Raw genomic sequence first — 14,780 nt, 5'->3', positions numbered from 1 at the left:
ACACTGGCATCAAGCATGCCTAAACGATTGTTTGAAGTCATCAACAAGAATGGTGGAGCTACTCATCACTGAGTCCTTTTTTTTGACACTTTGATTTCTGTTTTGGGGGGTTTGGGTTTTTTTTTGAGCTATGGTCTTAAACTTTTGATCAGCTGAAAAAATCATGTTTGAGTGTAAGTGCAGTTTTCAATTAATTCCCCGCTCAAAAGTTTTTGTCTCTTACGCGGATTTCTTCTTTTAACATTGTGAAGCTCTACTTAAAACCTTCTAAAGATCCAATAGTGCAAAATGCAAATTCTTGCAATTTTTTGACTGGTCTTAAGATTTTGATCAGGAGTGTATATATAGTTGATTGGTCAGTTGGCTTGTTTATGTCAGATACAGTTAACTATTTTTTTATTGCTGTCTGACATTAAATCAAAATAAAACTTTCCAGTTTTAGGTCAGTTAAGGTTCCCAAAAATAATTTATATTTGTTAAATAGCTGTATAATGAGAGAAATTTTTTTAGAGAATTTGTTTTTCCTCAAAGTCACAAGTTTACATACATTTTCTTAGTCAAGAAGCTTGGCAGATTTGCCTTTAAACTGTACAATTTCATTTAAATGTTTTGGGTATCTTTCCACAGGTTTTCTAGAATAATTGATTGGAATACTGTCCCATTTCTTCTGGCAGAACTGGTCTAATTGAGTTAGGTTTGTAGGCTGCCTTGCTCACTTTTTCAGCTCTGCTAACAATTTTTCTATGAGACAGAGATCAGAGCTTTGTGATGAGCACGCCAAAACCTTGACTTTGTTGTTCTTAAAACATTGTAACCAATTTGGCAGTATGCTGAGGGTTATTGTCCATTTGGAAGACCCATTTGCACCCAAGCCTAAACTTTCTGGGTTTTATCTTGAGATATTACTTCAGTATTTCTGTATAATGTTCTTTCCTCATGATGCCTTCTATTTTATAAAGTGCACCAGTCCTTCTAGCAGCAAAACACCCCAGCAGCATAATGCTACTATCACTGTACTTTACAGGGACTTTACATGCTTACAAGGCTCTCTCTTTTCCCTTTAAATGTAACAATGCTCATTACAGCCAAACAGTTCAGTTTTAATTTTATCAGAGGACAAGATATGTCTTTAAAAAATAAGGTCTTGTCCCTGTGCGTCTTTTCAAACTGTAATCTGACTTATGTTGCTTTCAGAGTAATGACTTATTTTTCACTGTGTGAACTTTCAGTTCATGTTGGTACAGGACTTGTTTCACTGTAGATAATGACTCTCTCACCAGCTTCAGCAGCATCTTATCTTATTTTTGTTTTGGAGTTTCAACTTGATTTTACAGAACCCGCATTGTTCCTGTGATATGATGGCAGGACATTCCCATGGTGTTTACTAGTGTATAATTGTTTGAATAGATGAATGAGGCACCTTCTGGCATCTGGAAATAGTACCCAAGGATGAACCAGAGTTGTGGAGGTCAATAGTTTCCTTCCTTACATCTTCACTGATTTATTTTTATTTTATCATGATGCCACACAAAGAAGCAGTCTGTTTGAAGTTGCCTTAAAATGTATTCACAAGTGTGAAGTGAAGTGAAGTGAGATTTATTTACATAGCACTTTTCAGCAACAGGGCAATCCAAAGTGCTTTACAACAGAAATAAAAAAACAGAATTCAATACAGCAAATCAATAATGAAACACAAAAAAAGAAAAACACATTAATCATGTATATTCTAAATGGAATACAGGATAATCTAAATCTAAAGTGATAGAGATGACTCAGTGAAAAGTGTGTGTATGTGTGTGTCTGTGTGTGTGTGTGTGTGTGTGTGTGTGTTTGTAGAGAGGTCCATGAATCATGTCACAGAGGCCATTGTCTTTGATAATGTGATGGAATGTTTATCAGCCTGCCCAGAGCAGATGCACAGATGTCCTTAGGCAGAGGGAGCAGAGCATCTTGTTTATATAGTTCCGAGGAGAAATTTCAAGATGGCTGACCAAGGTCAGCCTAGGGGAGCCAATATTCACAAAGAGTAATTGTTTTGGTTCAGGCAGACATTATGTTTTTGTCTGTCTTAAAAGTCTTGCTGATACTTCTCAATGGCGAATCCAAACAGCCAAAAATCTAGGACCATTCCTCCTGATTCGAGCGAGCAACTTCCTCAAGATGTAACCCATATTATGAGTTCCTGAACCGCAATTCAGTCCAATTTTGCGATTCAGCTCCCGTAACCACACAGTTTGATTGTTGACCACCGAACCCATTAAACGAATTTGACGATAAGTCAGGTAACTGCTTAATCCAAACAGCAGAAATCCTGTTATCAAAACCCAAAAATGTGAAGATCTTCCAAAGACAAAAATTGTCAGACAAACTATTATTCCATGCCTTCAATGTGTGAATGTGAGTGTGCCTTCAATTAAAAGGATAGAGAATGGTGGAATATTCTCTCAGTCTGGAGAGCAGGAATTGGTTGTTGCGGCCATGTAGGGAGCGTATGGAGCAATCCTTTTGGCACTGAAATAATTTACTTAGGGCACTACTAGAGCAATGTGGGTGTGATAAGGTCATAGGTTAGGCATGAGGTCACCATTAAAAGTCCTGCTTAAAATTCTCACCAAGTCCTATACCATGGATGGACTGCTATTACTCTCCACACAGGACACAGACATGCTGTCATCATAATAATAAACCACCACAACCTTATTGTGTAAGTATTTGTGCAATCCCAAAGACCTCTACAATCTATGACAAATAATGGGAAATTCACTGCATTCTTAATATGCCCCCAAAGATAATTTTTTACATCATAGTTGGGCCAGTATTTTTTTGGACATTCCTATCACTAACAATAGAGGTAATTTAACATGTTTTTATCTGTTAAAATCAAATTATGTGTACATGAAACATCATTATTATAATGACAAACAAAATAATTATCTGAAAACTAAACTCACTGAACTGAGCTATGTTCATAGGATCTTTATTTTTCTAATGGGGTAGTTAGGTTTACAGCTGGCAGTCTAACATAAAACAGAATAAATAATTCAAAAACACAACACATTTATAGGCAGAAGACTGAGTTCGTTTTTATAAGTTATAAGCCTACATTAAAATTGTTGATTTTTTTTTTATTTATTTTTTTTTAATTCTGGTGATTCCTAAATTGAAAATAAATCAAGTTCTCTTGTGTCACCCTATCAGCCAATATCGAATTGTCTCATATTTAAAAGACCTGCTGCGAAAAACAATCAATTCAGTTGAACTGAGTTCATTCATACAATACCAATTCACAAAAAAGATCATCTCAGGGCACTATACAAAAGACAAAATAATGTTCAAATCATAAATCCAATTCAGTGCAAAACAGATCAAAATTTAAATCCATGTACAGTCAGTTCATTTGAATTCTGTGTGTACGCAGGGCCATAGCCAGACTTTAAAAAATACCGAGGTTAACCACTCATTATCCCCCTGCACATCAGTTACAATGAAGACCAAAACCTAATTCAAATAGAAGCATTTATTTAAAACAAGTGACTTGAATGTGTATATGACATATATTTGTATGTGTTTGTAAATTCATGGGGCCTGATGTCATCTAAAGCAACAGAGGACTCAGGGCATAACCATGATGACCCACTGAAATGACATGAATTAGTTTACATGAATGTTGATTCAAAACACAAGATTTTAGCATAGATTTCACCTTTTTATCAAATACCAGTGAGATGTTGTAGTTTTGGAGCTGGACCAGTTGTAGTGTGATCCGGACGTAAAAAAAAAAAAAGGGCTAAAATCCCCCTTTATTCAGATTTCACAAATTAGATTAAGGTTTCACAGATCACACACTTGGTTTTAAATGTTCTGCAATTAGTGCAGAATAATTTGGTCTAGGTGTTGTAGTTTTTTAACTTGAGTAGATTAAAGATGCTGACGGTAGTGAAAAAGTAGGTGGGATCGCCCTTTAGCCATTTTCCGAGTTGGAAGCTGCAATCGGAAACTAACTTCAGCTTCGTGGAATTGTAGGAGAATATTTTTAGCAAGTTACCTCGGTTGTGTTTCACCGTAAGTGGCACTCTTCTTCTTCTGGTCTTTATTTTAGCAGTAAGGTACGCAAAGCTGCGCTCTTCTTCATAGATATTAAGGAGCAGCTGCACACAATTGCAGCGCTTCCTACAGTAAACTGGTGGAGCTACGCAGAAAACCACGCCATTCAAAAGCCTTGTTTTGATACATTTTTTTCTAATATACACAACAGAAAAATACTGAGGTCCGCGTTATTATCACGTTAACGCTTTAATAAATTAACGCAGACACTTTTTTTTATCGCGTATTAACACTTAAAAAAATGTATCATTATTCTTAAACTCTGTGCTCTATTTATGTGAGAATTAAAAAAGCTGTCAATGGAGGGGTAGGATGTTGATCAGTGCTGGGTGACTTTATGCATCCCATAAAGTGGGGCTTATACAGCTGCACACATGATCCGGAAGAGAAAAAAAACAAAAAAATAGCAGGCACAAAAAATGGAGAAAGATACAGAACTTTTACATGAACATTTTCATTTTAAAACTGTTCCAGATGGCAGCTTTGATAGAAGTAAAGTTATTTGTAAGCACTGCAAAAATGAGCTTTCTTATCACCGAAGTACTTCAAGTCTGAAATATCACTTAAATGCATTACACGCTGTTGATGCTAGCAAACTAGCCACACAAACAAACAGTAGCAGAAAGCTTTGACATACTACGTTGGATGCAGCTTGTGGGAGAAGAATCGATAAACAAAAGCAGGACAAGCTAACAAACGCTTTAGGAGAGTGTATAGCTACAAACTGCAGGCCAATTAATATTGTTGAAGATGTCGGGCTAAGAAATGTTATGAGGATTGCTACAAACAACGGCACGTATGAGGCTCTGTCAAGACACACCAATACAAGAAGGATACATGAGTTGTACCAAAAGGAGAGCACTACGAAAGCAATGGTATTACAATGTGCACCAGCTGTTGCTCTCTCTGGAGACTACTGGATGTCACTGGGTAACCATAATTATTTTGAAGTTACAGTGCATTATTTTGATGAACAGTGGGAGATGCGTTCACATGCTCTGACTGTAATAAGAACAGAAGAGAGACATTTTGCTGAAACTTGTGCAGAACATTTTATTCATGTTGCACAGCAGTGGGACATTGTAAATAAAGTCAGCACACTTTTCACAGAAAGTGCAAGAAATATGATCACTGCTGCAAGATACCTGCCTTTTGGACACATCCCCTGCGCCGCTCACATTCTCCAGCGTTCTGTCACAGTATCTCTGCAGAACAATGTGTTTGACAATGTGCTGGCCAAATGCAGAAAAGTTGTGGGGCACTTTAAACACAGTCCAGCAAATGCTGCAGAATTAGAACAGCAACAAACTGAACATGGGCAAAAAAAAAGAGTCGCTTCTCCAAGATATTCCAACGAGATGGAACTCAACTCTGAACATGATAAAAATAATCCGCAGAAATGAGCAGCCTCTCAGGGATGTCCTTACCAAACAACACCAAGATTACAATGCAAACTAAAGCTGAACTGGATAAACTGCAAAAGTTGTAAACTTTAATGGAACCTTGCAGGTATATTTAACATTATTTATTAATCACTGTCCTGTCTGTGTGTGTTTGAGAGATAAATTGTATTTGTGGGTAAATATTGCAGAACATGTAGAGACCATTTTTTTGGATGTATGCAAGTAATTGAATGCACTGCATTCTAATTAGATTTTTGTTGTTGTTGCAGATATGTTACAGAACTTCTGGGAGGAAAAATGTATGTTTCATGCTCTGTTGCCTGTATTTTGTCATTTGTCTCGGGTGATCAGATGATGATCCTGCCTATGTGGTTAAATTCAAGTCCACATTCAGAACAGAGCTGGAGACACATAAGGACAATACAAACATTGAATATCTAAAAATTGCCACTGCACTGGACCCCAGATTCAAGGAGTGTATACCTAGATCTGAGAGGGCTAAAGTTTGGGACTCCATTACCAACTTACTTAAGGAACAGGTTGCTGGAGATAAACCTGTGAAAGCAACAACATCTGAGCTACCACAGAAAAAGTTAGCCCTACTGGCTGCTTCATCAGACTCTCATTCTGAACAGGAGGAAGTCTCAGTTGAGAACAGTGTGCGTCGATACAAAGCAGAACCCACCATCAGTACCGAAGCCTGTCCATCAGAGTGGTGGTCCAAACATGTAAGCTCTCACAGCAGGTTCTCCACAGGAAAAGGACTGTAAATTAGCTTTTGAGCATTTGTGCTACTCCCTGATAACAGGCAAATGATTCTGCTGGTACCTGTGCAGTAAAAACAAAACAACCCTGATTTTGTTCATGTTAACTTGATGTTCTTTAAAACGTGCCTGTTAAAAAGTTAGTATGTTGGCTGTGGACTCTGAAGGTAACTAAAAAAAAAGGAAAAAAAAAACAAAAAACTGTCATAAGCCCAAGGGTTTTTGTCCAGAGAGCGAAATAAAAACCACACACGAAGACGCGGATAAAGGTAAGTGCGTTTATTTACAGGTGCGACTATGTACAAGGATCGTTTCCAGAAGGAGTCTGCAAGAGAAGGAGAACTGGGTGAGTCTCGGGTACAGTTCTGATTTCCAAGGTGGTTGCGAAGGTTACAATGTCTCTTTGTTTGCTTACAGGTCCTAGCGGGAGATTGCGGCATCGAGGAGGAGCGAGAAGGTTCCAGTGGTTTCCAAAGAGGAGCCAGGTAGCAGCGAGGTAGGTATCCGTGAATATCCAGGTAAGTGGTTCTTCCGACCCGTAGTCGTGGCGTGGCAAAACCCAGAAGGTTTGATGCTCCAGCGAAGATCTGATCCTAGCCTGCTGCTTAAGTACCAGCTGATCTCATCAGTGGAAACTGGAACACCTGTGGAGGAATGATTAGTGGCACTGCCCAGAAGGCGGAGCCAACCCCAGATCCTCACAAAAACTAAATCAAATCACATTGTCCTGGCAATGGCAAATAATTTTATTTAGATTAAGTGGAGATTTACAAGAATGGCTACTGTGTTACTGCAGTTAAAAGCTGTTTGTGCGAATAATGTAAATTAATTAATTTGTGCAGTGCCCCCCCAAACACACAAACACACCACCAATTCAAAAAAAGTCTTGATAATTGACAAGCAGGTTGCTATTACAAACAATGTGGCCTGCCCACTCTGATGCTAGATTCAGAATCAGAATTTATTGAATAAAGTAAATCATGCAATTAGGATTCTCATCTTGAGATATCTTTATTGTATAGCAAATCTGTTTTGGCACATGTAGGTAGCCATCTCCTCTACATGGTATGCCTGATATGTTATAACAGGACAAAAGAAATAATACTTATAATGTAGTACATTCACATAAAGTACATTATGAAATGCCAATTAGTACGGATTAATCATTTAAAGAAACCGTCACTTCATTGTAAACCCTGAAACAGTTAAAAAACAAAACAAAACAAAAAAATCTAATTTTAATGCTAAGGGACCGTTTACTTGACTGTTTTTCAGTGAAGTAGTAACTTTTCTGCTGTAGTTCAGCTGTTTGTTTACTCAACAATACCTCTCATTTTTTCTGAAATCGTAGCTTTCTGACCCCAGGTCTCAGAGTGGTGATATTCTAAAACTCATTTGCATTTCAAAGGAAGCTGCAATGTGTGAAATTGCACATGCACACCACAGACAACTGCAGCCAATATCTGTTCTGAGCATGCACAGCAACAGTAATAATAGCAGATAGCAGAGTGCTGTTTATGCTATTCATCCTTATTAACATGCAACCCAACCTCACTGTAGGTCCAAACAAACATCTGTAAATTCACCATTTTGAATATAATATGCTCCAATCCGCATACATGTTGTCAAAATTTTGGCATCAGTGTTGGCAGATAAATGATAATTACCCTTTTTAAAACATACCTTTAGGGTCAAGTCCCCCTCCTTTTCTGTTCACATATTTGCCAATCCCAACACACAACTAATCTTACAACCTTCCCCTTCAAGAAAGCACACCTCACTGAGCACATATGATAGTTTGAGTTAAAATACAATCATTTTAAAGCAACAGTCTGCCAGTGGATTATTTTGTATCTGGCAACCCTGCCTGGCATGAAAAGAACAGCAGATTCAATGAGCATAGAGATGTCCATGTAAAAATGTTTTCTTCTTGTTGATTCACATCAATAAACAGTGAAAAAACGCTAACATTTCTAGCAATCATTCTAATATAAACAGGGCCTAAGAAACCTCTAGCAGAAGAAGACTCAGGGTTGGCTGAAATCTGCTTCGACAGTCTGGGGTTTGAGAGGACAGGAAAGAGACACAGACAAACACAGAAAGATTTCTCCAAAAGTCTTAAGTCTAGTCTTAGAAGTAGACAGGGTGTGAGCATCACAGACAGAAATTAGAAGTTGGTTCCACAAAAAAGGAGCCTGACAGTTCTGCCTCCTATTCTGCTTTTAGAAACTCTAGGAACCACAGGAAAACCTGCAGTCTGAGAGTGAAGTACTTTGTTAGGAAAATATGGAACAATAAGATTTTTAATTTAGGATGGACAGAGCTTTGTAGTTCAGAAACAAGATTTTCATTTATATGTTACATTGAGACGGCCCTTACCAACAACGTCATAGCAGCAGCTCCCAAGAAGACTGCAAGAGCCTACAGAGGGTGATCAGAGCAGCCCAGAAGTCTTCCATCCCTGCAGAACATTTACCAGCAGAGAGTCCTCAAGAGGGCCCGCAATTATATTTTATTGAATTTAACAGGGAAGCTCAAACAGAGGCAGATAATACATTTCTCCTAACTCTTATCAGAGAAAAAAAATAAAGCTTAACAATAGTGTTTTTATTCAAAATAATGTATGCTATGGTCTCACATAGTGTTAGGTCCTGGGGTTGTTTGGGGTTTTTTCTCCACTAGGGGGAGTCCTGTAGTTGGCTGGCAGGAGGGCGTCTGAGCTGACGTCATCCCCACACCAGTGGACAATCACCTCGTTACCGGCAGCTTAAGAGAAGCGGACTGCCAGTACCTCGACGCCAGAGTGTTGCCAGTGATGGTATCTCACAGCCCCTCCGAGCCTGCTCAGAGTACCTGCATTGTTTCTCGCCTCCTTGTGACCCGAGAGTAATTTGTTTCCCTGTGGCTTCTGTTCCCCTCAGGTGATCTCCGTAGAACCTGACCGGGTTCTCGCTGTTTCCTCGTGACGCCGTGGGCTTTACCCCACGTATGCCCGAGCCCCCACACCCACCGGTGAGAGTAGAACTCCGATCTCCAGCTCTAGTCCGATCGGCAGTCCGTCTGCTTCCCAGACGCTTCCAAGCCGCTGCCAACCTGTCCGCCCTCCTGCAGCCCTCCATCCGAGCTTCCTCCGGCACACCGAAGAACCCTTGCGCACCCCTGACCACTGGAGGGACTACCCGGAACCAAAGGAGACCCTGGATCAACGCCTACTCCCCCCCCACCCCCCGTTCCAAAACTAACTCCGACCAAGTAAGCTCTCCCTACTCGCCGTTCATAAGTTAAGTTTCCTTTTTTCCGACGACCGCAAACTCACCATCTCCGTTGTTGTTTTCTCCAGCGCGCTGAACACTCAGCAGCCCGGCTCCCGGACCGGACCTCGACCCATTTCTGTTCGGTTTTTTTGCTAATAAATAATTATCTCTTTCATCTCTTTCATTCTCTCTTCTTCGGCCAGAGGTGACTTGTGAAAGAACCTTTGTAATTCATATGTTATTTTATTTATTTGTTTTCTTGAGCTGTCAAGAACAAGAAAAAAAGTTTGTCTTGGCCAGGACATTTTATACTTCACGAGCAACTTAAGTGCAAAAATCCTGGGGAGTCCTCATATGACCTCCTCCACTGCAGAAATGTTTGCCTCCAACCAGCATCCCTAATCTTTTGTCTGAATACGTCATTTGGCTTTTGCGAATTTGTCATGAAAATAATGTCATATTTTATGACAAATGCTTTCCTCTGGGCACAATCTTTGGGCTTCCTTTTTCTGCAAATAAACAATTTCCATATCTTTATATGCCTTTTTTAAAGACATGTTATGTAGATTTTCATATTTACTATCTGTCTCGTGCAGCTGATCCTCAAAACTATTCATTGTACAAACTTTTGCACCAGCAGAAACACAGGAATGTAGACATTTCTGCTTTAAATGTGCTCACCTACTTCAGATTTCTGACCAATCACACAATAGTACTCAGACTCCACAGAGAAAACAGTTCTCCTCAGATGATGTCAAGAACAAGCTGCAAATGCTTCGTAAGTGTAATGGAAAATACTACATTTGACCCCCTTGTGAACTGTGGGAAAACACAGAGCATTCAAGTGACCGTGATTTAGTTTAGTTTAGAATACCTTTCTTATCTTTAAAGGGCCTCGGGGTACAGGGGGCCAGGAAGTCTATTGTTATCTCATGCTTTGTTACCTCCTCTTGATCAGTTTATCTTAACCCTTCTGTTCCCCCCTGACCCCTCCTCATCCAACAAATGGTATAAGAAGGGGGAGCTATCTGTAATGCTTCAGACGCACTCTGCTGACTCACCTCAGCTCAGTGATTCTCAGCTATATAGCTTAAATAAATTATCCTAAGACAAAACTCTTTGTTGTCCTCTTTGTTAAAGAAAATTCCACAATACTAAGATTGCATGAAAAAAGAAAAAGATATTTTTTTCCCTTGTAGCCCAAGGAGAGAAAACAAATTTCTTGCTTCTTGAGAGGGTGGTAGCAAGCAGCCTTTAGCCATGTGTCTAATGCTATTGCTATGATAATGTCCAGTTTGTCTTTGATACTGCATACCTGAAAGAATGGTTTCTTTCTCACTCAGGTTGGTTTGTGGACAGAGAGTTGGCAATGCTCAGGGTGCAGTGAATATCCAATATTCATGTACTGGTCTGTTTTGCTGGAGATAGGCACCAACTCCCTGCGACCTGGAAAGGTGAAGCGGGTATAGAAAATGGATGGATGGATGGATGGATGGATGGACGGAAAGATCTGGTTGCTTCTTGTTCTTGCAAAATGAGCCTCCAGGCTAAAACTATGTTCTCTCTCTTGAAGGGAATCAAGAGTTGTCAACTTGTCCCTGGTGTCGTCTGGCCAAAAAAAGATTCATTTACAAGCTGAATTTTTTCTGGAAAGGGAGGAGAAACTTGGCTGCTGGCAGACCAAGCTGGACTGTATAAGAATGCTACAGTTGCTGGCAGCCATTCTGGTCAAGTTGAAGCTCAGCTGGGAAGGTGGGGCCTGCACTGGCCTCTTGTGGTGCAGTACGAGCAGAATGATCCACCCCACATTGAAAAGCAGGGGCAGAGGTCCTTGTGGATCCTGTAATTACACAGCACTTTTCCTCAGTCAGCTTCTGCTCCTCAGTCCCGTCCCACCCATTTACACCTGTTCCTGTTGCTATTAAGTCAGCTGTCTGAACTCACCCCATCAGCTCCTGCCTACTTAATTTCTCAAACATTTCTTATCTGTTTGTCTGCCATGCTCTGTTGAGTTCTCCTCTGTTTTTTTTGAGTAACAGATAAAAAAAAAAAAAAACACCTACTCAATCCAGGGAATGCATAACAACAGCCAGTAAATTAGCTGATGCAAATAGCCCTTTGGGAATCTTTTCATTTTGCATAAAGATACTGACCATGTGATGCTTTTAGTTCTGTTTTTATTAGAAACTGACCTTTACCGGCTTGTGGCTGTGTCATAATTGCCCCATATCTTTCACTTTCACAGACACATGGGTGAAATATTGCACTTGATCACATTAGTCTAATAAACAGAGACAGGTTCATTGTTAAAATTTTTAATTATAGTTCAATTACAGTTCAATTTTGTAATGAAATTATCACTAAATATTAAATAGAACAAGCAATTAATCATTGGCAATATGTGCTTATCTTACAAAAAATGTTTTTTCGTTAACTTTTATAACTAAAACTGCATGTTTCAAGCATATTGTAGTTTTAACGTGTCTGTAGCAAGCAGTAGCAGCAGTAAAATCTCTTACAGTTAATAAATCTTGCAGACAACAGACACACACCTGCCTGCAGCAAGCACAAAATAAAACACATCACCATGGGCATATGTTCCCATGCAGAATAAACAGCTGTTTCTCATTGTCACGGAGAATCAAAGGAACATGTTGCCCCTATGCAACTGCATTTCATTATCTCAGCAACATAAATAAGTGGCTTTCATTAGGAATAGTTTTTACACATTTTCACAAATCATATGTCTATTAGGCGTTTAAGAAAAGGCTACATAAAAGAAAAGCTTTTGTTTGAATTCAGTTACAATCTTATGCCCACCACATTTAAAATATTTTGTAATGGACCTCATTTGAATATATATATATTTTTAATCAGTTATTAAACCAAAAATTACTCATGTTGATACACAACCAATTAGATAGAATTCAAGACAAATGTTTGTATGTCTTCTTACTATTATGGGATTTAGTAGAGATAGGTTGTGGTGCAAGAACTAAAACATGTCACAAGTATTATTATAACCAAAATCATGCTTTCCTAAATCAAACAAAATAGTATGGCTAAACTGTAAAAGCACTGTTGCTTAAAGAAGGAATACCAAAATGTGACATTGACTGATTATCGATTGGAGTCAGCCCACCCAAAAAAAGGCCACCAGAGCTAATCAACCTTTAAAAACCAGCATAATATACAGACTTTGGTGAGTTGTTTTTACAATGCTGCTGGCTGTGAGGTTACCAGTCAGGTGCAGACCTAAGTATTTAATTGTGGTCACCAGCTCCACAGTTTCTACTCCAGTGAAAATGGGAGGAAGAGTGTGTGCCCTGGTCCTGAGTTTCAACACCATCTCTTGTTTTTGCCACACTGATGCACAAGGTAATTGCCTGGCACCAATCGATAAGGACCCCAACCTCCCTCCTGTACATAGGTTCATCACTTTTTGAAATTAAGCCAAAAATAACTGTGTCATTCACAAACTTCACAATTTGATCACCCAGGTGCCTTTTAAAGCAATGATATGTGAGTAGTACAGGAGGGGCTCAAGATACACCCCTGTGGTGAACAGATGTTAAGTATGATGGCAGTGGACGAGACATTGTGGATGCTTACATATTGTGACCTTCCTATCAAGAGGGCCAGGAGCCATGTGCACAGCAACAATTTCAACCCCAATGGCAGCAGTTTGTCAACAATTTGTTTTTGCGGAATGATAGCGTTAAAAGCAGAACTAAAATTCTAAAAGAGTAATTTGACTTAAAAGTCCCAGCTCTCCAGGCGAGTGAGGGTGGAATAGATCACATGATGCTGCATCAGACACATTGTTTTTTACTGTATACAGTACATACTGCTGGTGGTCCACGGCGATGTCAACTGAGTCCTTGATGCAGGTCTGATGGAACTGGATCCATTTCAGCATTATAATGGGGAGACAGAGAGTAGCTCTCTGAGTTCAGGTACAGAACCTGCTTTCTGAATGGGACCCTAACTCGCCAGCAATCTTGAGCAAACAAGTGGCACATTACTATTGGATTCGCTTGAAGGACCAGATATAAATAGCATGACAAAAATAGCATACATGTTAAAGACAAACAGTATTATCAACATAGCTCAGAGAACAAGTGCTAATAGCACAAGTTAGCTAAAGTCAGCTATCTCATAATAAAATCATAATCTCATAAAAATTACTGCTCTTGAGTCAAAAGCATCAGGGGGTAAAAACAAAACACAGGACGGTGGGCAAAAAGAAAAAACAACTAAAAAACAAACAACGAGTATTTAACAAAAAACCGACCAGAAAGACTGGGGAAAATGCACAAAACTCAAAAAATAAACCACCGTAATAGGAGAAGTTCAGGAGGGCGGCCCGGACGCCGTCCCCGGCGGAACCAGAGTTCTGGAGAGCGGCCCGGACGCCGTCCCCGGCGGAGCCAGAGTTCTGGAGAGCGGCCCGGATGCCGTCCTCGGCGGAGCAAGAGTTCGGGAGGGCGACCCGGGCACCGTCCTCGGCGGAGCAAGAGTTCGGGAGGGCGACCCGGGCGCCGTCCTCGGCGGAGCAAGAGTTCGGGAGGGCAGCCCGGACGCCGTCCTCGGCGGAGCAAGAGTTCAGGAGTGCGGCCCGGGCGCCGTCCTCGGCGGAGCAAGAGTTCAGGCGGGCGGCCCGGGCGCAGTCCTCGGCGGAACAGGTGAGCGCCAAACTGACGTGGACCAAGCAGGCGGGAGCCGGGCTGACGTGGGCCAAGCAGGCGAGAGCCGGGCTGACGTGGGCCAAGAAGGCGAGAGCCTCCCGACGTGGGAAATTCCTAAGGATTTCCCCCATCCCCGGGGGCGATTCCAGCCCGGGATGACGGAGAGCCTCCTTCAGGAGGGCACGGGCAGCCCAAAAACGGGCCTGAATGTCCTGAGACATTGCCTCCGCCTCGCAGTAATTCTCCACAGCGAGCTGGAGAAAAAGAAAATCCTCCTCAGAGAGGTCAGAAAAAGCAAAAAAAACTGAGTCTGCTGGGTTCTGGTTTGGCTGGTCCATTCTGTCAGGATTGTGGATGACGGAGACGAACCCAAATTGCAGACTTTAAAGAAAAACTAATTTATTAAACAAAGAAACAAACAAAAACAAAAGCTGACGAGGCAGCAAACAAACAAAAACCAAATCCAAAAGCACAACCGGAACAGGAACTCAGAAAACATGAAACCTGGAGCGAGGCAGCAACAAACAAACATCAAACAATAGACAAACCTTAGACAATGGACCAGCG

General features: G+C 40.6%; 2 long non-coding RNA genes across 2 annotated transcripts; one reads left to right on the top strand and one right to left on the bottom strand.

Annotated features, from left to right (window-relative positions):
* Positions 1-6,186: 6,186 nt before the first annotated feature.
* LOC119617762 lies at positions 6,187-9,051 on the bottom strand. Its single transcript, XR_005234166.1, has 3 exons — positions 8,910-9,051; positions 6,687-8,732; positions 6,187-6,596 (listed from the first exon to the last, which is right to left on the bottom strand). It is a non-coding gene; the product is annotated as an uncharacterized LOC119617762 (long non-coding RNA).
* LOC119617761 lies at positions 9,012-10,464 on the top strand. Its single transcript, XR_005234165.1, has 3 exons — positions 9,012-9,089; positions 9,193-9,523; positions 9,612-10,464. It is a non-coding gene; the product is annotated as an uncharacterized LOC119617761 (long non-coding RNA).
* Positions 10,465-14,780: the final 4,316 nt, after the last annotated feature.

This window comes from Kryptolebias marmoratus, linkage group LG16 (assembly GCF_001649575.2).
Source record: "Kryptolebias marmoratus isolate JLee-2015 linkage group LG16, ASM164957v2, whole genome shotgun sequence".
Classification (NCBI taxonomy): Eukaryota; Metazoa; Chordata; class Actinopteri; order Cyprinodontiformes; family Rivulidae; genus Kryptolebias; species Kryptolebias marmoratus.
The sequence above is the reverse complement of the archived record's forward strand: the minus strand, read 5'-3'. Positions and strand labels throughout refer to the sequence as shown.